The sequence below is a fragment of the Ceratotherium simum genome, chromosome 9 (genome assembly GCF_057802395.1).
Source record: "Ceratotherium simum simum isolate JZ-2026a chromosome 9, ASM5780239v1, whole genome shotgun sequence".
Lineage (NCBI taxonomy): Eukaryota > Metazoa > Chordata > Mammalia > Perissodactyla > Rhinocerotidae > Ceratotherium > Ceratotherium simum.
The window spans coordinates 68,507,624-68,533,766 of record NC_141908.1 but is presented as its reverse complement, the minus strand read 5'-3'; the positions used below and the strand labels follow the sequence as shown (position 1 = coordinate 68,533,766).

Here is a 26,143-nt window from a genome sequence, read left to right as displayed (position 1 = left end):
TGACGCTAACATTGAGTACTTGCCACATATCAGACACTATATCAAGAACTTCACATGAATTAATTTATCCTCATAATAATTCTATGAGGTAGGTATCGTTATCATTATCTCCATTTCAAGATAAGGAAATTGAAGCCCAGAGAGATTAAGAAATTTTGCATATGACAATTTAAGAGTGCGTTATTTTTTGCGTTCAAGAACTCAATCACCACTTATAACACTGCACCTACGGGCAGAAATTTCATTCCAGGCACCAACATTTAACTTATAAAGAAAAAAACATAACCCACTTGTAAACTAGAGGTTGCCTATAAAATATAAGTCACTCTGCGAAGAGTGACTTCAATATTCTTAATTCTCGTTCCAACACACATACCACTATAACAGCAAAATCAAATTAACATGCAATGAATACTCATGTATATTCATGCCCCTAATACTGAGGGGAAAGTACATTTAATTCTTTGTATTAAGGAGTCACCCAGGTGGTACTATATCAAACTAAAAAGCTTCTGCATGGCAGAAGAAACCATCAACAAAACAAAAAGACAACCTACCAATTGGGAGGAGATATTTGCAAATCATATATCTGATAAGGAGTTAACATCCAAAATATATAAAGAACTTATACAACTCAACCATAAAAAAAACTAACAACCTGATTAAAACATGGGCAAAGGATCTGAACAGACATTTTTCCAAAGGAGCATACAGATGGCCTACAGGCACATGTAAAGATGTTCAATATCACTAATTATTAGGAAATGCAAATCAAAACTACAATGAGATATCACCTCATGCCCATCAGAATGGCTATTTCTAAAAAGACAAGAAATAACAAGTGTTGGTGAGGAAGTGGAGAAAAGGGAACCCTCATACACTGCTGGTGAGAAAGTAAACTGGTGCAACCACTACGGAAAACAGTATGGAGATTCCTCAAAAAAATCAAAAATAGAAATACCATATGATCCAGCTACTCCACTTCTGGGTATTTATCCAAAGAACATGAAAACACTAATTTGAAAAGATATATGCACCCCTGTGTTCATTGCTAAATTACTCACAATAGCCAAGACTTGGAAACAATGTAAGTGCCCACTAAGGAATGAACAGATAAAGAAGATGTGGTAGATATATATAATGAATACTACTCAGCTATAAAAAAAAGACGAAATCGTGCCACTTGCGACAACATGGATGGACCTTGAGGGTATTAGGCTAAACAAAATAAGTCAGACGGAGAAAGCCAAATACCGTATGATTTCACTCATACATGGAAGATAAAAAACAACAACAAACATACACATAGATACAGAGAATAGATCGGTGGTTACCAGAGGGGAAGTGGGTTGGGGGAGGGTACAATGCATAAAGAGGCACATTTGTAGGGTGATGGATGGCAACTACACTCTGGGTGGTGAACATGATGCAGTCTATATAGAAGTTGAAACACAATGGTGTACACCTGAAATTTATATAATGTTATAAACCAGTTACCTCAATTAAAAAAAAGATTTTTTAAATAAATAAATAGAAATGAACATACAAAAAAAAGAGGTCACCCAGGCCTATTATATCTTATAAAGGTTGGTCTACTTGCTTAAGACTTAGCAATTTAAATAAACGTCCTCCTATTCTAGTCTAGAACATCCAGTAGGTGTCTTAGAAGCAATAGAAACTACATTGAGTTGGGCTATTTTAAAGAGAACTAGGAAGGACTGGGAATTGCATAATTTTTTATTATTAATTACTAATGATTTATATGAATCCACAAACACATCCTTTATTTCTGACCCTATTAAAAAAAATTTTTTAAGTGTGCAGTGAAAAGCCAAAAAAGAGAGACCAAGAAGCAGAGAGGTTCTCCCATTAAAAAGAACAATCCAGTAAGAAAGTATTTAATATTCAAAAGAAGAAAAATAGAGTTAACATTTTTGTTAACACTTTTTTTTAATTTCATGCCAACTACGCCTGGAATAAAAAACCCCAAGTTATCACTAAAACCCAACAATAGCACTGAGAATGATTCTGTGACCTTTGAACTAGGCCAGACTCTGTTTTAAAACAAAATAGGCAGGGGTGGGGGCACTTGCCATTCTCTGGAGATGCAACAGAAGTCAGGGAGACAGCTGGTCCCCCGCCAAGTCCATGGAAAGACTTGCACAGGAACGGAACGTGAGTGCCCAACCTTTGTCGCAATAAATTAGCATTTAAATCAAATTTGAAGTTCTCAGTCTCGTGGAATGCCACAAGCACTTGAGCTGCGATGCATTACATATAATTTGGCAGATGAGGGAAGAAGGCTTGGGGATTAAGGGGGAAATCAACCTGAGAAGGGTTTCAAAAATAACCACCTCAAACCAGCAATTTACATTAAACGAAGAGGCTGAATGGGAACTCTGTGCCCTGGGGTGTTCCTGTATATCAAGTCTATTTATGGAAATAGCTGCGGAAAGACCAGGGCTTCGCTGCAGGTAACAATAATTAAGCAGCCAGTCTTTCTCTGTAATTAAACCTGCTTCAACATTCAAACACAGGCTTTAAACAAGTTTGTATGGGTTCCAATTTTTACACTTCTATCCCAACTTTATATCGGAAGTGGGGGAGAGGGCAAAACAAATGCTCAGCTATGGGCAACTGATAAAACTGAAAAACTCTGAAAATACAACTTTTACAAACCAAAATACAACAATAAAGTAAACCACCTGAAAAGGTGATGCCACCATTCATTTAGTCATTCAAGCCACAGTTTCGTTTCATTTCATTTTTTTCTTTTTAGCATCTAAGTACTCTGGGGGAGGAAAGAGGGACACCCTCCCTCATTCTCATGGTAAAAACGGGACACTGAGAAGACTGTGTAGAGGTACCGCCCTATCTTCCTACAAGGGGACTGACTTCCCTTACGTGACGACTGTCTCCAGCCTTGGTTCGGTTCACTTTGACATCCCAATGACATTAGTTGGTATGTTTCCTCCACCAAAGGAAGTTGACTTGTCTTTTCTCTGAAGGAGCAATGCTTACAACAACAAATTTCAGAATCACTTGCTAACTCGAGATTTCCATAAACTATTAGAAGAATTTACATGGGAGAATTAAATGACGTACGTAGAGCACTGACGATCCTTTTTGTTTGACATGGAGATGTCTACCTTCGCCCTTTCCAAGACACCCATGGGAATCCATGCTGTTCTAGGGAAGCCAGTTTTATCCCATGTTCTGGGAAGGTAGCACGCGATCTAGACAAAGGCAATCAACACACTCCCATCTCCCAGCCGCTGTAACTGATTCAGGGCTGCTCAGATAGCTGTGCCTGAGGCTTTGGCTTGGAATATTAGGACAAAGGTTCTATATATCTGGATGGCATGATTTACAGAAGTGATTCTTGGAACTGCTGTGGCCATGTCTGCTTTCATGACAGGGCCTGGTCTGAGGAGGAAGACAACACATCGGGCCAGCCCATGGCTTAGTGGTTAAGTGTGCGCGCTCTGCTACTGGCAGCCCAGGTTCGGATCCCGGGCGCACACCGACGCACCGCCTCTCCAGCCATGCTGAGGCCACGTGGCAACTAGAAGCAACTAGAAGAATACAGCAACTAGAAGGATGTGCAACTATGACATACAACTATCCACTGGGGCTTCGGGGAAAAAAAAAGGAGGAGGATTGGTAATAGATGTTAGCTCAGAGCCGGTCTTCCTCAGCAAAAAGAGGAGGATTAGCACGGATGTTAGCTCAGGGCTGTTCTTCCTCACCAAAAAAAAAAAAAAAAAAAGACAACACATGGAGGAGGGCAGGGCAAGAAAATAAGGAGAATTTGTACTGGAGCCCTGATGACATCACAAACCTCTGGATCAAATTACATTTGAAGCCGGCCCCACAGCTCTCAAGTTTTCAGTCATGGAGGCCAATTAATTCTCCCTATTGCTTAAACTGTTTGAGTTGGATTTTCTATTATTTGCAACAGAAAGCATCTTACCTAATAACAGAAGCTGGTATGAGGAAGTGGAGTGTCATAAGTAAAACATGAAAGAGCATGGACTGGCTGTGCCCAGGCCACAGGGTGGAGAGCATGAGGACCTACTGTCTTGGACTGGCAAGACGATCATCTTTGTTACTTAACAGTGAAACAGCTGATTAAACCATGGGCTGTTGTGCCTTAAGACTCGGACTTTGTGCCTGCAACTTTAGGGAACTCGAGAAAAATTCAGATGCCGGAGTATGTGCTGGCTACCTCTTAAGGACATACAAGAAAAAGACGAGCTTGCTGTGAAACTGGCCTGTCTGAACAGAGAGACCATTTGGTGCTTCTAAGAGGAGTCATTCTGCCAAGAGGTGGGAGACGCAGAGGAAATGTGACCCATCTCGAGCACCGTTTTGCCTCTGTGGCCTAAGAGAGGGATAGCACTCCCCCATGAAGATGTAGCCCAGGAGAGGTACCATCCCGTCTATTGCTCCGTATGCGTCTTAACTACTCCCAGGTGGACTCTACTAACCAAGAGCTAAGGCACTCTGCAGAGCACCAAGGCCAGGTCCAACTGCCAGGAGACAAGTTTTCAGACCAAGTTCTATGTTCAAAACTTGGGAGCTGGCAGTATCTCCAGTTTTGGTTACTAGTCCATGGAGGCCAATAAACCTTAAAACCCAACAACATTTTTAAGGGATCTATACTGCCAAAGAAGTCTGGCTGACCATAACTCACAACTGCTTGATCCTTAAGACAATCAACCCCAAGACCTCCAACTCATAAGAACTAAAAAAGAACTGTTAAAGCACTGCAGCCCCTGATAAAGCCATCTTCCCCAATGATCATCTCAGATGTAGCCATGGAAGACAACGCACAAAGGAGATCTTCTCGAACAGCAGAACCTGTGAAGAGGGGTGGCTGTGTTTTCAGCCATTCAGGGAAGAATTGCATTATGTTGGTGGCAGTACCTCATTTGCACAGACATAAGTACGGTAAGAAAGGTGGATGTGAATTTTGGGCAGCCAAAGGAAGAGAGCCACAGTAAACATTTGTTTGGTTTTTTTTTAAAAAGAGGACACTATCCAATATACAGTCCTGTTCCTATTTGCACCTGATCTCCCTTCTGGGGAGTGCCCAGTTATCTTGAGATAACAAGTAATCCAGTGAGAAGTAGTGCCCAATCCCCATTACAGAATCCCAAGGAAACAGATCTGCTCTCTCCACACCCGGAGGAACATGGCTTATGTGCAGCCAATGAGATGCTCCTGAGACTTTGCGTCCTGGGTGATGATGAACGTCGGTCGTGATAGCTGGAGGTTACACTCATCACTCACTGCAGCAACAGCAGCAAAATGAAGACCAGCTGGTTCCTGTGGCATGGCTTCTGCTATGGATCCTGCTGCCCAGCCCTCTAGCCTTTTCCTGGCCCTAGTCACTGCCTATCCCCCAAGCCTATACCCTTCGAAGTTTTCCAACCTCTCTGCATTTCTGTGAGTCTCCACATGCTTCCTGCATTGCCAGCAACCAAGATCCCTAACTGACATGAACACTAAGTACAGTACCCAATATACAGTATTATACCACTGTTTGATCTTCATTATTATGCAAAACCTAAGCTTCTTCTCCGAACCCTGGTGAAAGAAATCTACAAAATACAATCACTATGAGAGCCTTCAGAGGAACCTGGAAGCAGGGGCCCTTTAACTAAGGGTGCTGATTTGGCCCAGCCACCAGCCCACCAACTGGTGCCAGGTGACTGCCTCATCTCTTTCTACTCGTTCGTCCATCCAAGAAAAACAAAATATATGATTGCAACCGTTCCTTCCCCCTACCTACTCTCATCTCAAAAACTTCCAAAATTACTACCTGTATTTCAATGTACACCAATTCATTTTCTGGCATCTTCTGCAGTGTAAAAATACCATTTAAAATATTAAAAGCATCATTTCAAAATTCCTCAAAATTCAAAAGAGAATGTAGCATAAACATCCTATAGCATCTTAAAATGTCATCTGTAACCTAACATTTAAATATAAGTAGTCTACCCCAGTCACCAACCTTATATTACAAGCCACCTACCATGTTAATGTCATCTGTGCTGAGCAATGTCAAGACCCATTCCCTAAGCCGACAGCTCCACAGAGAGACGGCCAAACCAGACGGCACATCTGTATGAAGTGCATGGTCCTTCTACTATTCGATATCAAAACGGTAACCCTGAAAAGCTATTCCAAATTAATGACTAATTTAATAACTAATAAGAGATGCAGGATAAGCTGAAACAAAGCATCTGGTAGTCTCCCATTTATTCAAAGTTCTCAGAGTACCACAGACGAGAACAAACGTATATTTTTAAGTTGAAACAGCTTTATTATAGAATTTGAAAGAACATTCACAAATCAGAGCTAAGGCTGCAATGATTAACAAGGATTAATAAAACCATTAACATAATTTTGAATTTGAAGGAACTCTGAAAGCAAAGCCATAAAAGCCACTTGCCGAAAAACTCAATGAAAGTAGATATTTATTGCTTTGGTAAGTATAAACGAGGACATTTAAAACACATCTCCTATGATGTCATTAGCAATATACATCCAAGGAGCACCTTCAGGGAGTCTTCTTAGCATAACAACCATAGTTCTTATCTGACTCCAGTTCCACTCATTATCCTTCCTGTATGGTGGTCACGTATGCTCGATAGCCCCTCTTCTAGAGAATCAGCTCCTTGATGTCAAGGGTCACACCTTATTCGTCTTTATTTCCCAAAGGCACAGTGCACAGCCCCTTGCATATGGTAGGCACTCAGAGAGGTACAAAGGGAAAACAAGTATGCAAATTTACCAGTGACAACTGAGCCATTCAATAATGCAGTTCTCACAGCTGCCATAGGTTGGTCTGTCACAGCCGACCAGAAGGCAAAATAATGACCGAGCTTCAAGCCACTTTGATCCATTCCTCTAAAAGCATGATATTGTCAACAAAAGACAGGAAACAGAATTGAGTCATTTGGCTCCAAAAGAGATCACTAATGCTTTTAAGAATAACATGAGAAACACATTTAGGTAAGAAAACAGGGCCAATGTGGCAAGATTTCACAAACAAAATAAATCTCAGCAAATCCTGATGGCAAAATAAAAGTAGAGAGGGGCCAAGTCTATAACATGTGGTTCAGTATCTAATATGAGGAGCTGAGTGACTGAGGAAAACTGGAATTTCCTTCCTAGATCTTTTTAAATAGCACTGAATCTCATCTCTCTGAGAGCAGTGAGATTAAATTTCCATTCAAGCCAGGCCAACCACTATTTACAGTATTGAGTCCTGTTGGTCCCTGGCATTGTGTTAAGTGCTAGCGACACACGGAATAATCATGGTACCTCCCCTCCCCACACCACCCCCAAGAGCTCCCAGTCCAGTAAGAGAGTCAAGACAAGAAAATAGGCCACTTCTGAAATTTCAAATGACCTTTTTAACAAGTAAAAGCAATATATGTTCACTACAGAAAAAAATTTTTAAATGTGGATGAGCAAAAAGAGTACAAGCCAAATTCAACACCCTCATGCTTTAGTCTAAATCCTTTGGAATTTATCAGAATCCTTATGACACCTGATTTTTATAACCAATGAAGTGGCCATCATTTCTGGTTTTATAAATTTTGATGTATATATTTCTGCCTCAAGATAAGGAATGTGAAATAGATCCGTAGGAGCTGTGAAACTGTGGAGTTACACCAATAACATCCCCATCACTTTTAAATTCAGCCAAATTGCATGGCCATCTGCCCCTTTATTCTTTACTTTCTCCCCTCCCCCAAATTAGCAACTCATATTATCAACAGCCTGCCCACCAATCATCTCTACCACTTGGCTGTGTCTAATGTCTGAATACCTCTCTAAAACTTGTATCTGCTACCATCATATACCAAAACGCAAAAAAATAAACCCTCTTATTCCCCCTAAATTTCACAAAGGCACAATTGACTCAGTTTCTCATCCTTGTCCTCTCCATCTCTTACTTCCTTCCCCCATAGCCAATCTGTCTCGTTGATTATATCACCTCAATCACTCCCACTTTCATCCCTTCCCCTCTCTTCCCCACTGTGACTACCCCAGTTCAGCCTTCATCATTCTCACCTGGAAGGCAACAGCCTTCCAAGTGGTCTCTCTGCCTTATCCTGCCACCACAGCCTCTGCCAGCCCTCTCCTCCCCCATCCATGGGCCACACTACCCCACCTGCCTTTCTAAATCATGATCTGATCAAGTAAGCCCTGCTTTAAATCCTGCAATAACTCTCCTGTGTCTTTAAGCCAGTATTCAAATTCCTTAGTAGAGCCTCAAAAAAATGAAACATAGAATTACCATACGACCCAGCAATTCCACTTCCAGGTATATGCCCAAAAGAAGTGAAAGCAGAAAGTCAAACACATATATATACATCCATGTTCAAAGCAGCATTATTCACAACAGTCAAAAGCTGGAAGCAACCCAAGTATCCATCAACTGATGAACGGATAAACAAAATGTGGTATACACAGTCATGTACCGCATAACAACATTTTGGTCAACGACGGACCATGTATACAACAGTGGTCCCATAAGATTAGTACTATATAGGCTAGGTGTGTAGTAGGCATCATAAGTTTGTGTAAGTATACTCTATGAATGTTCGACAACAACAAAATCCCATCGTTAAGTGACGACTATATACACAATGGAATATTATTCAGCCTTAAAAAGGAAAGAAATTCTGACACATGCTGCAACATGATGAACCTTGAAGACATGCTGACTGAAATAAGCCAGTCACAAAAGGACACTGTGTGACTCCACTTATATGAGGTACTAGAGTAGTCAAATTCATAGAGACAGAAAGTAGAGTGGTGGCTGCCAGGAGCTGGGGAGGAGGGAATGGGGAGTTGTTATTTAATGGGTACAGTCACTTGAGGAAGACGAAAAAGTTCGGGAGATGGATGGTGGTGATGGTTGCAGAATAACATGAATGCACTTAATGCCACTGAACTGTATACTTAAAAAGGTTAAAATGGTCTATTTTATGTTATATATATTTTACCACAATAAAAAAATTTCCTTATCAGAGATCACATAACTCCACAGCCTGATCAAGCCTTCCTCCTCAGTCTCATCTCTCTCTGGTGGAGGCCCGCACCCTAAGGCAAACCTCGCAAGACACACAAATATGCCAAGGCCTCCAACAGCTCCTTCAACCAGGCCATAGCTAGTTGGGCCGTGGGTACACACCAGCCCAAACAATGCCAGCTTCTGAGGATCTGGAATTAGGACACAGAGACTACAGTCCAGCTGTGAGCACTGGAACAGGAAGTTCACGTAGATCCAGGGGATGGGGTGTCTCATTCAGAGGAGCCTTGCTGGGCTCCTGCAGAGGAGGCCAGTCCAAGGAGAGTAAGGAAGCAGATGTGCAGAGAGAAGCAGCGATGAGGGACCACATGGGACAGACAGAAGAGCTGCTTTAGATGCTGAGTGGTTCTAGGTGTAGGCCCTCGAGAGGCTCAGCTGAGCTCCCCATCTTAAATAAACCCCCCCTGACTTAACCAGTGTGAGTAGCCAATCCTCATAGGCAGCGTGCTCCGAGCAAGCCAGGCCTTCCCCGGCGCAGGTGTTGGTCAGCTTGTCGCCTCCTCGCCCTGGAGAAGGCTCTGGCTCTCCATGTGCGAAGGCCCCACTGCCTGGCAGAGTGGCTGGCACACAGGACTCTGGGGTGTAGAGCAAATAAATGAATGCATATTGGAGACACAAAGCTCATTCTTCCTTCCAAGACTGTTCCCATCATCTCTACCCTTCCCACCCAGGTCACAACTGGCAAAGGATAATGAGAGAGCCTCAGGTGATACACCAAGAACGTGAAAGATCATGAAAGACTCAGGTTAGAAACCCAAGTGCAAGACAGTTTCTCAGTATTTATCAACCTAAAGGGCAGGTGGAAGGAAAGCTGCATTCTTTAGGACAATTTACTCAGGCAGCATGGTTCTCAAAGGACAAGGGTCTGGTGGGCCACAAGGAACCACATGGGGTGCTTTGCAGGGCTCCCCAGTGCATACGAGAAAGTGGGCCCTGACACACATTCATGAAAAGGCTCTGGTGATACTGATTTTCATTCCTATCAACACACTTCCTTAGAGAAACTTCTATAAGGTATATCGATTCATGGCATTTACTTCACAAAGTCTAGTTATCTGATTTTCCAATCCTTTATTCCACTGTTAAAGCCATGACATACTGAGAGTTCCCCTCCCCTCTTCTCTAAAGCTTTTTGCTAAGAATATTTAATGCTCTGCTAGTAGGATGGCTTTCGTCAGAATCTTGGATTAGGGAAGAAATAGGCCCAACTACTAGGCAATTTCCACACAGTCAGTTGTTGCCTTATGCTCAAACTCTGGATAATACAAAGAACATTAAATTATCAGGCAATGATAAAATGGAATAGATTTGAACAGGCGGTGAAAACAAACAGCCAAAAGCAAATGGAAGCCCATAAGCCATAAGCTGGACTCCAATCTTAGAAAGCTCTGTGAATGGGATGGGCAATTAATTCAACACTCCGGTTATCTAAGAGTTAACACCCCAAACAGTGTCTCTGCATAAGCAGAGATGGGCCAGGACCACCCAGGGTCAATGTCAAGGTTTGTTTCTGTCTGGGTTTGGAAAGGCTGGCCTTATCAACCAAAGCCATGAACCAGGAGCTGGGCTGCCCTTAATCCCAACAGACCAATATTAATGATTTGAAAGACAGCATCTAGAACTTGACAATTCACAAAGTGACAGTTAAAAAAAAAAAAAAGGTATTTTCCCCAACTGTGGAAATGCCGAATATATTATCAAGACTAATTAGAAGGATTTTTGAGTCAAAAATAACAGCGGCTGCTATGACAACATTGAAGGTTTTGGATTAAAAGCTACAAACTATCTCTTCTGATATATGAGCAAAATTTCTTAGGAGACCAGGCAAAACGTTCTTTTAACAGAAAGAGAAATGGACCCAGGAGGTGTTGCACATCTGGTTTCTGAAGGAGGAAGCTTTCCCGCCTGGTCTGAGAGTGCTCTGGCACACTTAATATATTACACACATCCTTCAATGTCATTCCTAAATCATCAAACTCTCCACAGTACTCCATGGCGTTTTAAAGAGAAGCTTCATGGGCCGGCTCCGTGGCTTAGCGGTTAAGTGCGCGCGCTCTGATGCTGGCGGCCCGGGTTCGGATCCCGGGAGCGCCCCGAGGCACCACTTCTCCGTCCAACGTGAGGCCGGGTCCCACGTACAGCAACTAGAAGGATGTGAACTAGAAGGATGTGAACCTATGACATACAACTATCTACTGGGGCTTTGGGGGGAAAAAACTGAATAAATAAAATCTTTAAAAAAAAAAAATAAATAAAGAGAAGCTTCACTTCTACATTGGGAAAGAGTAACTTGCTACAGAAGTTTTGTAGCAAGAGTTTACTACCCCTGAGAATTCCCTTTTGATCTGCCCCAAAATGGGACAGCACACGCTTTGGATCACAGACTCAGGCTCGAATCCAAGAGAATTCACTTCTGGAATTCGAATTTCTGATCTAGAAACTCAGGGGTGACACAGCAAGATTACTACGCAGGCTGACTGAGAAAGCAAAGGAGTTTCTCACTAGATGCTAATCCCCTCCCTTCCCAATGCCTGTTTCTTCTGATCCTGGAGAGCTCCCCTAGTCTTCCTGCGCTGTCTGCTGGCAGGTATGTCAAGGTGAATAACCTAGAGACTTGCTTCATCGGCAGCACACATTCCACGGGTTCAGTGCCCTGAGGAGGAAACGCAGCCAACTTCACTGTCCCCACCATCATTTCCCGGAGGAAGCTCTGCAGAGTCACGGCAGCAACAGCTGCCAAAGGGCAGGGCAACTCCAGAGAACGTCACCCACCCCCAAGACCGGGTCTGAAAGCCAACCCAGCCCCCCCTCCCCAACCCCACCGCCTGGCAGCCCTCACCAGCCAGGATCCTGGAAGGTCTAGAACGGACAGCAAGCAGTCTTGGCTTTAGGGGGACTCTACGATCATGCTCTCCAGCTCACACTGGATGTTATGAGAATTAATGAGCTAACGTCTGAAGAGGGGCTACAAGTTCCTGCGGGATAAGGTAGCCAAAAACTATAAACGTCTGTTAGAGCCAGAAACACAAACTCAGCTGCACGTGGGACATGCTAATTATAACCCACAGACTTCTCAATTTGTTCCCTCAAGGCGCATAAAAAAAATTCCATGAAGTCGAATGTGTTTAGATTGGCAAACCCAAGACCCTGGGACCCCCCGGTGAACGTAAACCTGTTAACTACACCCGGCGCACCCGACAGTGCTGGTCTGTTCTGGCCGTGCCACAGATCCCAAATACACCGGTGATTGTTAAACTGAACACAGCCACCAGGGGAAAAGTAACTTTCCTTCCACGTGAACTGGCTTGTTAATCAGAGGGTCCGGATCTCGGGCTAATGTCCTCACCCAAGTCCTCCTGTCTCTGACCCCCTCCCCTTGCTTACACCACTTGTAGATTCATCCTCTCTGTGCTCTCCATACCTGATCAGAGCATCTAGCCACTCCAGGTACTCCCTTATAATTAAAGTTCAGTGATGTGCATCTGGTAGGCACTCACATAGGGTTTCTTGTACCAGTCAGTTTTGGGGGGCCCTATGGATGGGTTTTTGAAGATAACTGGCTGAACAGAGACGCTCACATAAAATAGCCCAGGGTACACCCAAGCAGGACTACCTCCTTTAAAAAAGGCACCTTCCCATCATTCAGGCGCTTTTCAGTGACAATAGAAGGAAATGTGTTGAATTTAGTGCCGTCTTCTTATTCTCTGGGCTAAGGAAACAAGTTCTCTCTCAGGGAAACACCAGCTGTGCATTCTCCAACAGACCACAGAGGTTAGAACGACTACCACAGTGGCTCCAGAAAAAATCCCAGAAGATCCAAGTTGCAGACTCAGGTCTGCAGCTAACTCACAGTGAGGCCTTGGGCACACCACCAACTCTGAGCCTCAGTTTCCCCACAAAGGGGTCGAATACATCATCTCCTAAGATCCCGTCCCAGCTTCCATCATTATTGATTCAACAAAAAGGCTCAACTCTGGAAAGACTGAGTTCCTGCATTTTGGGATGAGCATGCATCGTGGGTCTGATTATAAAGAATGTTAAAAACCGAAAATGCCAGTCCACAAGAATCTTTCTCAATGACATTTACTCAGAGGTAAAGGAAAGCAGTTCTCTTTATTCTGACCTCACCAGCAAAAACTGTAATAACCATACACAGCACAGAAAGAAATGCACAGAATCATCAGAATCCTCATAATGCATCCAGGCACATGTGAATGTGTCCTCTGTGTGTTTACAATCACATGGTTAGCTAAAAATGGAGTTAGCTATTTTAATAAATTAATCTAGTTATGAAAGCAAAAAGGTATCTAAGGATTACAAATTAAGAAACCTATACAGTAAAGGAAAATATGTATTACTTAACAGTGCATCTTCAGTGCCTTTGTACTCACGGTTAAAAGAAGTTTTTTAAAATAATAAAAATTCAGAAGCTTCCCAGTTATCCACCAAAATAAAGTCTAATAAACTGTGTAATCAGACAGAGAGATGTTTATACACTTACATTAGGATTTCATGAATGTTTATGAGTTGAGAACTGATCAAACAAAAATAGCTAAGATGTTCCAAAAAAGACACTGATGACGTAAATTGAAGAGGTGAAAGTACTTTATCATTTAAAAAGAATTTTTAAAGAAAATAGCTACATTGCAATGGGTTACCTCACCTAAGTTGATTAAAATCAACAATCACATTAGAATTTGGAAGTATTGGGCCAGCCCCATGGCTTAGCGGTTAAGTGCATGCACTCCGCTACAGGCGGCCCGGGTTCGGATCCCAGGCGCGCACCAACACACCATTTCTCCGGCCATGCTGAGGCCGCGTCCCACATACAGCAACTAGAAGAATGTGCAACTATGACATACAACTATCTATTGGGGCTTTGGGGAAAAAAAAAAGGAGAAGGATTGGCAATAGATGTTAGCTCAGAGCCGGTCTTCCTCAGCAAAAAGAGGAGGATTAACATGGATGTTAGCTCAGGGCTGATCTTCCTCAAAAAAATAAAATAAAATAAAATAAACACAGGATTTAAAAAAAAAAAAAGATTTGGAAGTATTTTCTAGGTTAATTTTTTTCTAGTTTTTCTAATGTTGGAAGTATTACTAAATTTAAAATCAATGCACCATAATACATATCTGACATCCCTCTAAATACATTTTAAAGTATTTATGAAGAACTAAAAGATATACTATACCGCAAATCAATCTACAGGGGCATGCTATAACTAAATAATCTTTTAAGTCACAAATTAAAATGTTTACAAAAATAAATGTTTACTAAATTTAAACTGATAAATGTTAACTAAATTTGAGTAACAGTTCTATTAATTTCCAAAAGTTCTGTAGGATACAGCAATTATTTCACATATTTACATAAGGATACATACATACAAATGCCCTCCCCCACACACACACACACATACCCTTTTCCCCTTGAATATAGCACACTCTTAACCTGTAATGCTATACAAAAATCAATTTTTAAAGTTAATCAGTTTGACCATGGAGAAATATACAATAAATTTTCCCAAGGGAAAATTTGGTAAGAAATTAAATATTCAATAGTGAACTACACTGTATATTCCTGATTAAGAAAAGTTCATTTCTTGCTACCAGTAGTTTATCAAAAAAAAGTTTTCAAAATACCACATTATTATATTGTAAATCTTCAAATTAAAAGCCATAAAAACTTAAAATTCACAATCCACCCTTAATCATGTCTCTCAATAGATAGGTAGGTAGACAGGCAGATAGACAGATAGATGCAAAAACTGTAGAGAGTTCTTTTTAAATGACATAATTACAAGGCCCCCTCGTTCAGAAATTAAAACTGCTTACCAACTTTTCTTCTCCATTGTTTTTTCCACCGATTTAACTAGCACTTTAGCGTTCAGTTCATATGAAAGGGAGAGACAAACATTCGTTGTGACAGGGAGAACACACTAAGTACAACAAATATTTTGCACACAGATAAGAAGGGAAAAGTAGGTCACTATCCCGGGGCTGGGAAGAGGCAGCCTCAGCCTCACCAGAAGCGTATTACAGGACTCGCCCCACTGGACCCTCCTCTAGTCACACCTACCACTCTGACCTGGCACCTGGCATACACAGGCTCAGGAGAAGGAGGAATCAGAGACACAGCCACTACTTCCAGTAGTAGCTGGTTGGGGAAAGAAAATGCTTAAGAGCAATATAACTAAAAAAACAAGCGCTCACATAGGGCAGATGATTCACCTCAAACATCAAAAAGAAGAATATAGAGACTAAGCTTTATGGTTAGAGGTGGAGCTGTTATCACGGTGTAGGAGGATCAGAGAAGGATGGCTGGAGATGTGAAACTTGACCTTGACTTTTTGAGGATGAGTAGGACGTGGTTAAGCAGAAAAGAACTTTAAAGCAGGAAGTACTAAACATATTCAGAAGAGAATGGCTATGCAGAATGGCAGGAGGAGACAGCTGATGTCAGGCTCTGATGGGCCTTGAAGCTGGGAAGAAAGGTAAACTGAGGCAAGACTGGGAGTCCGAGCTAAGGAGCTCACAGCATGAGAGTGGCTGGAGTGGGTGGGAGAGGAAAGGGCAGCGTTACACAGCCTGTGTCTGAGCTACAGTCATGACAGATGTCAGTGCTTCCAGAGGGCAACAAGTGTGACTGAGAGTCACTGATGGAAGATAAACTTGAGGACAGCCATTATAGATGACGGGGAGTCATCAAAACGTTTTTAAGCAGGGACAGAGAAAACAAAAAATTTAAAGGACATTTAACCAAGGGATGGTCTAAATTAGTTGGGAGAGAGACTGGAAGCAGGGAGTAGGACTGCTCCGTGCAGTTGTTCGGTTTCCGCACTGCATAAAAGTGGGCCAGCCAAGGGCAAAAATGGGGCCTGACATCAAGTCGAGCTCCTGTGGGATGGTGTTTGTCCTGAAGGGTAACTTTTTCTAATTGCATAAAGGCATCGTACAAGCTAGCGGCAGGGAATCCAGTTGGGGCACGAACCTAATCATTCAGGAATAAGAACTGGGGTAGAACTAATAGAAATGAAATATGAGGATAAGTGCAAGAGAAATAAGAGATGAATCCATCATAAAAGGTGGGAAACTAATTTGATGGAGGGGGCAAAGGAGGTAGGAGGTTTTAAGACTGAGGTAGAGGCTCTCTCATCCAAATGCATTGGGACTGACTCTGGCTGGTTAGTTTAAAAAAAAAAGTTGATTCAAGTTGGAAGTCATAAAAAAATGATACATACCTAATGTATTTTGTGTGTGTGTGTGTGTGTGAGGAAGATTAGCCCTGAGCTAACATCCATGCCAATCCTCCTCTTTTCGCTGAGGAAGACCAGCCCTGAGCTAACATCCATGCCCATCTTCCTCTACCTTATATGGGACGCCGCCACAGCATGGCTTGACAAGCGGTGCGTCGGTCTGTGCTGGGGATCCGAACCCGAGAACCCTGGGCCGCCAAAGCGGAGCACACGAATGTAACCACTAGGCCACCGAGCCAGCCCCTACCTAATGTATTGTTTATTTGCCAATCTTTTGCTGTACTGCTGAGGCCTTTTCTTTCGTTTTTGTTTTGTGTGTGTGTGTGTGTGTGTGTGTGTGTGAGGAAGATTAGCCCTGAGCTAACATCCACTGCCAATCCTCCTCTTTTTGCTGAGGAAGACCGGCCCTGAGCTAACATCCGTGCCCATCTTCCTCTACTTTATACATGGGATGCCGCCACAGCATGGCTTGATGAGTGGTGTGTAGGTTTGCGCCCAGGATCCAAATCTGGGAACCCAAACCCACGAACCCAGGGCCACCAAAGCGGAGCAAGCGACCCCAACCACTACACCACTGGGCCAGCCCCCTGAGGCCTTTTCTTTGCGTATACAGGCATACCTCATTGTATTGTGCTTTGCTTTATTGCGCTCTGCAGATATCGCATTTTTTACAAATTGAAGCCTTCTGGCAACCCCGTGTTGAACAAGTCTATTAGCACCATTTTTCCAACAGCTCACCATTTGACCACTTCGTGTCTCTATGTCACATTTTGGTAATTCTTGTAATATTTCAAACTTTTTCATTATTATTACATTTGTCATGGTGATCTGTGATCAGTGATCTCTGATGTTACTATTGTAATTATTTTGGCGCACCATGAACCACACCCATATAAGATGGCAAACTTAATTGATAAATGTTGTGTATGTTCTGACTGCTCCACCAACTGGCTGTTCCCTCATCTCTCTCCCTCTCCTCAGGCCTCCCTATTCCCTGAGACACAACAATATTGAAATTAGGCCAATTAATAACCCTACAATGGCCTCTAAGTGTTCAAGTGAAAGCAAGAGTCACTTGTCTCTTACTTTAAATCAAAAGCTAGAAATGATTAAGCTTAGGGAGGAAGCATGTCCAAAGTTGAGACAGGCCAAAAGCTAGGCCTCTTGTGCCCAATAGTTAGCCAAGCTGTGAATGCAAAGGAAAAGTTCTTAAAGTAAATTAAAAGTGCTACTCCAGTGAACACACGAATGATAAGCAAGCAAAACAGCCTTATTGCTGATATGCAGAAAGTTTTAGTGGTCTGGATGGAAGATCAAACTAGCCACAACATTCCCTTAAGCCAAAGCCTAATCCAGAGCAAGGCTCTAACTCTCTTGAATTCTTTGAAGGCTGATAGAGATGAGGAAGCTGCAGAAGAAAAGTTTGAAGCTGACAGCATTTGGTTCTTGAGGTTTAAGGAGAGAAGCCGTCTCCATAACATAAAAGTGCAAGGGGAAGCAGCAAGTGCTGATGCAGAAGCTGCAGCAAGTTCTCCAGAAGATCTAGCTCAGATAACTAATGAAGGTGGCTACACTAAACAACAGATTCTCTATGTAGACAAAACAGCCTTCTGTTGGAAGAAGACGCCATCTAGGACTTTCATAGCTAGAGAGGAGAAGTCAGTGCCTGGGTTCAAAGCTTCAAAGGTCAGGCTGACTCTCTTGTTAGGGGCTAATACAGCTGGTGACTTTAAGTTGAAGCCAATGCTCATTTACCATTCCAAAAATCCTAGGGCCCTTAAGAACTGTGCTAAACCTACTCTGCCTGTGCTCTAGAAACGGGACAACAAAGCCTGGATGACAGCACATCTGTTTACAACATGGTTTACTGAACATTTTAAGCCTACTGTTGAGACCTACTGCTCAGAAAAAAAGGTTTCTGTCAAAACACTACTGCTCACTGACAGTGCACCTGGTCAGCCAAGAGCTCTGATGGAGATGTACAGCAAGAGTAATGTTGTTTTCCTGCCTGCTAACACAACATCCATTCTGCAGCCCATGGATCAGAGAATAATTTCAACTTTCAAGTATTGTTATTTAAGAAATATACTACTTAAGGCTACAGATACCATACATAGTGACTCCTCTGATGGATCTGGGCAAAGTCAATGGAAAACCTTCTGGAAAGGATTCACCAGTCTAGATGTCATTAAGAACATTCATGATTCATGGGAAAAGGTCAAAACATCAACATTAACAGGATTTTGGAAGAAGTTGAGTCCCACCCTCATGAATGATTTTGAGGGGTTCAAGACTTCAGTGGAGGAAGTAACTGCAGATGCAGTGGAAATAGCTAGAGAACCAGAATTAGAAGTGAAGCCTGAAGATGTGACTGAATTGCTGCAATCTCATGATAAAACTTTAATGGATGAGGAGTTGCTTCTTATGGATGAGCAAAGAAAGTGGTTTCTTGAGATGGAAACCACTCCTGCTGAAGACGCTGTGAAGATTGTTGAAATGGCAACAAAGGATTTAGAATAGTACATAAACTTAGGTGATAAAGCAGCAGCAGGGTTTGAGAGGACTGACTCCAATTTTGAAAGCAGTTCTACTGTGGATAAAATGCTATCAAACAGCACCACATGCTGCAGAGAAATCATTCGTGAAAGGAAGAGTCAATCAATTCAGCAAACTTCATTGTTGTCTCATTTTAAGAAATTGCCACAGCCCCCCAACCTTCAGCAACCACCACCCTCATCAGGCAGTAGTCATCAACATCGAGGCAAGACCCTCCACCAGCAAAAAGCTTACAACTTGCTGAAGGCTCAGATGATGGTTAGTATTTTTTACAATAAAGTATTTTTTTGTGTTTGTGTGAGTAAGATTAGCCCTGAGCTAACATCCGACACCAATCCTCCTCTCTTTGCCGAGGAAGACTGGCCCTGGGCTAACATCTGTGCCCATCTTCCTCTACCTTATATGGGACACCGCCACAGCATGGCTTGACAAGTGGTGCGTCAGTGCGCGCCTGGGATCCGAACCTGCGAACCCCAGGCCACCGCAGCGGAGCGCACGCACTTAACCTCTACACCACCAGGCAGGCCCCATTTTTAAATTAAGGTATGTACATTGTGTTTTTAGACATAACGCTATTGCACACTTAAAAGACTACAGTATAGTGTAAACATTACTTTTATATGCACTGAGAAACCAAAAAATTCATGTGACTCGCTTTATTGCAATATTTGCTTTATTCTGGTGGTCTGGAACCGAACCCGCGATATCTCCGAGGTGTGCTTGTATGTCCGCTGACTGTAGTACCCAGTGGTCTTTCTTGTATAAACCATCCTCATGGCATCATCCACCAGGTCCAATTCCTTTAAGAATGGTGAAGCTGTAGAGACCCCTGGGAAGCAATGTGGGGTAGACCACATTCCTCTTGACACACGCTTGGTACCCCACTCTATGGGAGGGTTATACAACCCTGCCTTGCTGACTTCACAGCAGCCTTTCCAAACTCTGCTGTAGGGATCGGCAATGCTCCAGAGGACGCTGCTCCATCAGACTGTGTCCTGGAGTAAGAACAAGGGCAACATGGAGCAGAACCGCCCCTCCCCCCGCCCCGATCTACAACGGACACACGGTGTGAGTGCAGATGACTGCTTGGAGCCATTAAGATTCTCAGGTTGTACATAATCACAACTTAAGCTCCCTATCCTGAATGACTAACGACATTAGTGAGAATACTTTTATTTTATGAGCACCCAAATCCTTTGCAGTTACCTCAGCCACTCCTAAATCAGCTGCAATCATTTTCATAAACTCACTCTTATCAGGTGGTTTCCAAAACATTCAAATGAATTTTCACAGAAATAACTCTTTTTGCACATATATTTAAAATCATTATATTAAACTATAGTAAGTACGACTAGCATAAACAGGTTTGGGAATAAACACAGTTGAATCTGGATAAGCATACACCACTGGTGGGAACAGAAACTCAAGAGCATGCTACAGGGGAGCCCCTAACTTTAAGTATTTAGTGTGTTATGGGCATCAGTTGACATATTTTATAAAGGAAAAGAACACCATCTAATCCAGCAAGTCTGGAGGTCACTACGAGCTTGTAACCTACTGTTTTCCAAAGCTGTAAGCCTGAACAATTATAAGAATGAATAGTACCATCATATTACCAGGTTAAAAATCTGGCTGGTTTTTCAAAACTATATCCAACTAGCACATTTATTCTGTCCCAAATGTACAGTCAGAAGTGCTTAAGTCACTTAAGAAAGCACAAAAATAACATTTCAAACCCACAACCGGACAGAGTCAAGAGGACAAAGTCACATGTCATTCCAATAACCTGCCTCAAAGACAGAAAGAACAAACCCATAAGTTACTATTAAAAACTAAATTTGAGTTTCATACTTTAAAATTACATACTTCTTTAAAATTGTAGACAGAGATAAATGTTCTTCTCAAGGTTGTCTAGCAAAATCTGGGTGCTTCTATTTTAGGTAGCCAAATAGTAAATCTACCCATAATTTATATACTTTTAGAAATCTGATAGCCTCTTCAATAAAAATATGAACTTTTATGTAGAAATCACATTGATATATTTCAAAAGAATATTGAGAGAAACACTATGTAAATACATATACACCAGAAACCCCAAAACCAACCATAGTTTAAATAACATTTTCACAAGTCCACCCTGACCCCTTCACCAATACCACGCATGTGAAGGCTCCCTTCTCAGCATCAAATAGGATAACCTTAACCTCTATATAACTTTAATTCCAAAAAAAAAAAAGTACATCTGGAGAAAAAAAGCAATAATACCATACCTACCAAAATCATTCTGCCCCCAGACTCTACTGGAATAGCTACCCACTCAGTCTTATTTTAACCAAGCTAGGCTCTTGAAAAGGAAGGAACCCAAAACCAAACTCTAAGGAGAAAAACATCACCTTGTGAAATATGAGTGAACTCAAAAATACATTTTTACTGAACCTTGACCTAAATCATTGTTTCCACTAAGTTTTTTTTTTTTAACTGAGATGAGCAACCATGAGGACAGGATTACAAAATTTAGTCTTATCAAATAAAATTTACCACAGAGTTAACCTGACACAAATATTACACCTGGGAGAACAAATACCTTGCCACAGGAGATTGAGTTCTAGCAGAGAAGGAGCTGCAGACAGATAGATGAAGTGATTCCAGGAAGAGAAGAGGGCCCAGGCTCAAACCCTGCAGAACCTGGACACCAAGGGACCAGGAGATGAGGGGTGAGAACAGCACAGGTCACCGAAGCCAAGGGACAGGAGTGTGACGAGCAGCAGCAGATGGTCAACAGTGTGGAGAATGAGGGAGCATGGGGCAAGGAGGGAGACAAGTGGGTCATCAGGCTTAGAATCCATCTGTTAGAGGCTGAATTGTGTCCCCCTCAAATTCACTGTGTTCCCCCAAAATTCATATGTTGAAGCCCTAACCCCCAGGACCTCAGAACGTGACTGTATTTGGAGGAAGGGCCTTTCAGAGGTGTTTAAGTAAAAATGAGGCCAGTAGGGTGGGCCCTAATCCAATATGACCAGATGAGGACACAGCAAGAAGGTGGCCATCTGCCAGCCAAGGAGAGAGGCCTCAGAAGAAACCTGCCCACACCTTGATCTCAGACTTGTAGCCTCCAGAACTGTGAGAAAATACACTTCTGTTGTTTAAGCCACCCAGTCTGCGATATTTTGTTATGGCAGCCCTAGCAAACTAATACACCATCCTACAACCCCTTCTAGCCACTGCCTACCTCTGTCTCTTCCTCCACAGCTAAGGTTTCTGACACGGCCCACCTTTGACAGTTGCCACCCTTCCTAGGCACTCACAGCTCACCTGGCACATGTCATTGAAATAGTCTCAAATAAAATGTCACTACCTGTTTGTTGGCCACTGGACTCCCTCCTTGAAACTCCCTCCTGCCCTGGTTTCCATGTGGCCATTTCTTCCTGGCTGTCTTCTTTCCACCCCCATCACTCCTTATTTTCATTAGTAACTTCTCCTTCCTCTACTCCTCACAAAATAATGTTCCCCAGAGTTCTATTATCCACCTTCCTCTGTTCTCACTCCGCCCTCTAAGCAATCCTAATAATACCCACAGCCTCAACCACACCTAGATGCTGGTGATTCCTTCATCTAGACCTCAGGTCCGGGCTTGTCCCTCAGCTCCAGGCCCTGCATTTCAATGGTCTGCTGAACCTCACTCACTGCCTGGAGGCCCCACATCCCAAATGGAACCCGTCCCCTTCAGGCCTATCTGTGCCAGCCATTCCTGACATCACACAGGCCAGAAACTTGGGAGTCATCCCAGACTCCGACTTTCCCTGGCCCTCCAGTCCATCCCTATATCCACTCCCCTGATTAAAGAGCAGTACCTCAAAATGTTCACAACAATCTGTAGCCCAATCATCTTCTCAATACCTATCGTCAGAAAATCATCCAAAATATGGAGAAGGTTATAAGCACAGAAATGTTCATCACAGTGTTATTTACAACAGCAAAGTGGCAGAAGCCACCCAAACGCCCAATAATAAAGGGAAGTTTCGGGAAATTATGGTACTCAATGGAATTATATACAACTACAAAATTTATTTCAAAAACTACGCGGCGACATCGAAAATATATGTACTTGGCTCAAGAAGTGTCTTTTCTAGCTCCATTTTCCAAACTTTCTGTAAGGTCAAGATGAATCTCTAATATAAAACATCCGAAAGAGAGCTCTAGTGATCTTGGGCTTTCTGAACTGGGTGGTTTCGGGAGAAACGGGAAGTTTACCACAGAGTTCCCTCCAGGTGCCACTCCACCTCCGTGCTGCCTCTGTGGCAACATCCAACACAAACCCCCAAAACACCAAGTTTCCCCCTAAATCCTATTATACTTGTAGCCCTCAGCATGAGATCCCAAAAACTGATTCTTTCCAAAAATCTAACCGAACATGTAAACAGCTGCACGACGGCGGAACTGGGTTCCCAACATCTGCTGCGGTTATTAACTGTTCTAGAAAGAACAGACCGCCAAGCACAAGCTTGCTGCCAAGAGAGCATGTGGAAAGCTAGAAGCCGAATGACAGAAGGTGAGGCCGCCTCTACATCGAATGTCTGACAGGCTCGCTGACTGCCAGGTAGGGAAGGGGCACTTTCTCCACGCAAGGAGGAGAGAAGCTGTCCACGATCCCATCCTAGAGTCCATGAGATACAGAACAGGTCACCTCTAAGGACATAAAATGGTACAAGTCTTTTTTAACATTTACCTATACTTTTTTGTTTGTTTTTTAAACTGGCAACAAACGGCAAGTATCAAGACTGGGCTGACAGTTTTACCAGTATTTCTTCAACGCCTATGCCCTACCCTTGGCACACCTTAGCTAAACTCAACAAATTTCTCCTCTTCCGCCTCCACATAATTGGTGTATGTGAAGCGAAAGGGGCAACAGCCACAAATGTGACACAAGATCGTGCCCACACCTACACGCGTCTGTGAGACAACCTGACAAGCAGTGGAGGGGACACAGACCTACTACCACGGCCGCCTTACTCAAAAGCGGGGTATATGTTGTTTCTAATTTAAAGAATTCCTATGATGAATCCTTTTGAAAAGTAAATACTGAATCCTAGTAATACCCGTTCTATAAATTCAGATTTTACTGTAACTGTACTAGACTTGCTTACAGCAAAGAACGCTCATAAATATTTATGTGACGTTCAAATCAGGCCTTTGTGGTCAGAGACGACAAACATTATAAATTGTGGAATAAGGTATAAAAAGGCATCATCTTATTTAAATCCCCTCAACTAGATTTTACATTCAATTGTGAAATCTCATTGAAATTAGCAATATTTCTCAAGTAAACAGCTCTTCTGCTGACACCAGGCAACACCGCTGTCATGCCTTCTTTGAAATCTGTGTCACCATTATTTTGAGATACTTACAGAATGCCACTGCTTAAGAATAAATTCCCATAGATAAAACAAACTTAGCTGGAAAGCCCGTCTCTCCACTCAGAATTACACAAGAGGAGGCACATGAAAGGAAAGCTGGGAAGGTCACGGAACTTTTAAAAAAGTAATTAAAATCAACGGGCTTTTGAGGAAATGTGTCAGATTTGGCAAAGTTTTCTTTGTAAAAAATATATTTTGGTAATTTTCCAGAATTTGGTTTTCCAGTTTGAAAAGTTTAAAAACTCTGACACATACCAAAATGGCAGCCACACAGATAACCTTACACAAAAAAGGGAAAGAGGAAAAACTTAACTTCCGCGTTCCCTCCATCTTCCCTTTCCTTCAGCCTCCCAGGCCCCCAAGGTTCCCGGTACTTTTACAAGCCACAGACCCCCAGAGTTTAGTGAGTGAGTTAGTTAGGAGGTAAGTTAATTAATTCTAAGTGTGAGTAAGTGAAAATCAACTTAATTTAGATTTTTGAGGGTGAAAAGTCACATTTATTTTTACAATTAAAAATAAGAAATAAAATTTACTCTTTACTTTGAATCGTAGAAATGTGTGCATCATTTCTGTGTGACAGCAAGTCAAGGAGAAAGATGGGGTATTGAAAAAAGTGGTTTTCAAGAAAGGGGAGTAAGAAGAGACCAAAAGAGACTAATAGATGCCCAGAGCCCCACTCAGGGAGCACAGGAAGAAACAAACAGGGAAAATAATGACAGAAAAAGAAACTCTCAAAGAAAGAAGAGTTTCACAAGCAACCACATCCCTGTCTTCTACCTTTCTGAGATACTTCTGCTGAAGCCCTTTAAACACTGTTGCATTTCTGCAACTATCAGCATAAACGGGGAAGTACTCCACCTGCCAATGCAGTTAGAGCAGGCAGACCCCAGGCGTCCCACCCTCTCCTGCCCGACTAGTGAACCGCTTGGGCAACTGGCAGCCTGACCTTTTTTCATAAGATTTTATTATACTATTATCAGCATGGAGGTAACACAATCAGATTACAGAAAACGTGGAAAATAAGAGAAGTAAAAGTAAAAGTCACTCCAATCTACTACACTAACACAATCACTGTTAACATTTCGGTTTATTTCTCTGCCATCTTTCTTCCTACATATTTTTCAGAGGAGTAACTAGAGTCCCGTATCAAATCATAAATTACATGCACTGCTTGGATTCAAACAGATCTGAGTATCTAGTGGAGGAGGAGGGACCCCAGGAATCCATTTTCAGGAAAGACTGAGGAGTAGTAACTAACATTTACTCCGAGCGCTCGCTCCGTGTCTGACACTATTTATTCTAGGGGCACACTCCACGTGTTAATGCATTTAATGCCTACGACAACCCAAAGAAGGCTCTATCATATCCGCATTTTGCAGACGAGAACGTGGAAGCAGAGACAGATTAAGCTCCATGTCCAAGGACACAGGCTGCTAAGCAGAAGAGCCAAGTTTCAAAACCAATCCTCTCTGCAGAGCCCAGCCCATAACCATTGCAGCACACTGCCTCCACTGAGGCAAGGACTCATCACCGTGTAAGAAAGAGCCAGGCTCAGACGTGCGTGCCCCAGGTGCAGAGCCTCGATGACCAAACAGCAGAGATTCGAGGTGGACTGAAGTGTATATAACTCAGACTAGACCCCCCCCCCACCCAACCCACATTGCTGCCGAGCCCTCAGTGTGTGCTTGGAGAAGGTGCTAGAGGGCGAGGGGAGACGGCTGAGACACTGGAAGAGCCAAAGGTGGCTCTGCTTCAAGACACCCCCCAGGAAAGGTAGAGAGGGCTTCTCCCAACTGGGAGCAA

General features: G+C 42.7%; 1 protein-coding gene across 4 annotated transcripts in view; it reads right to left on the bottom strand.

Annotated features, from left to right (window-relative positions):
* MYO1B (myosin IB) overlaps positions 1-26,143 on the bottom strand; it is a 182,268-nt gene that overhangs the window by 146,976 nt on the left and 9,149 nt on the right. The window lies entirely within an intron of this gene.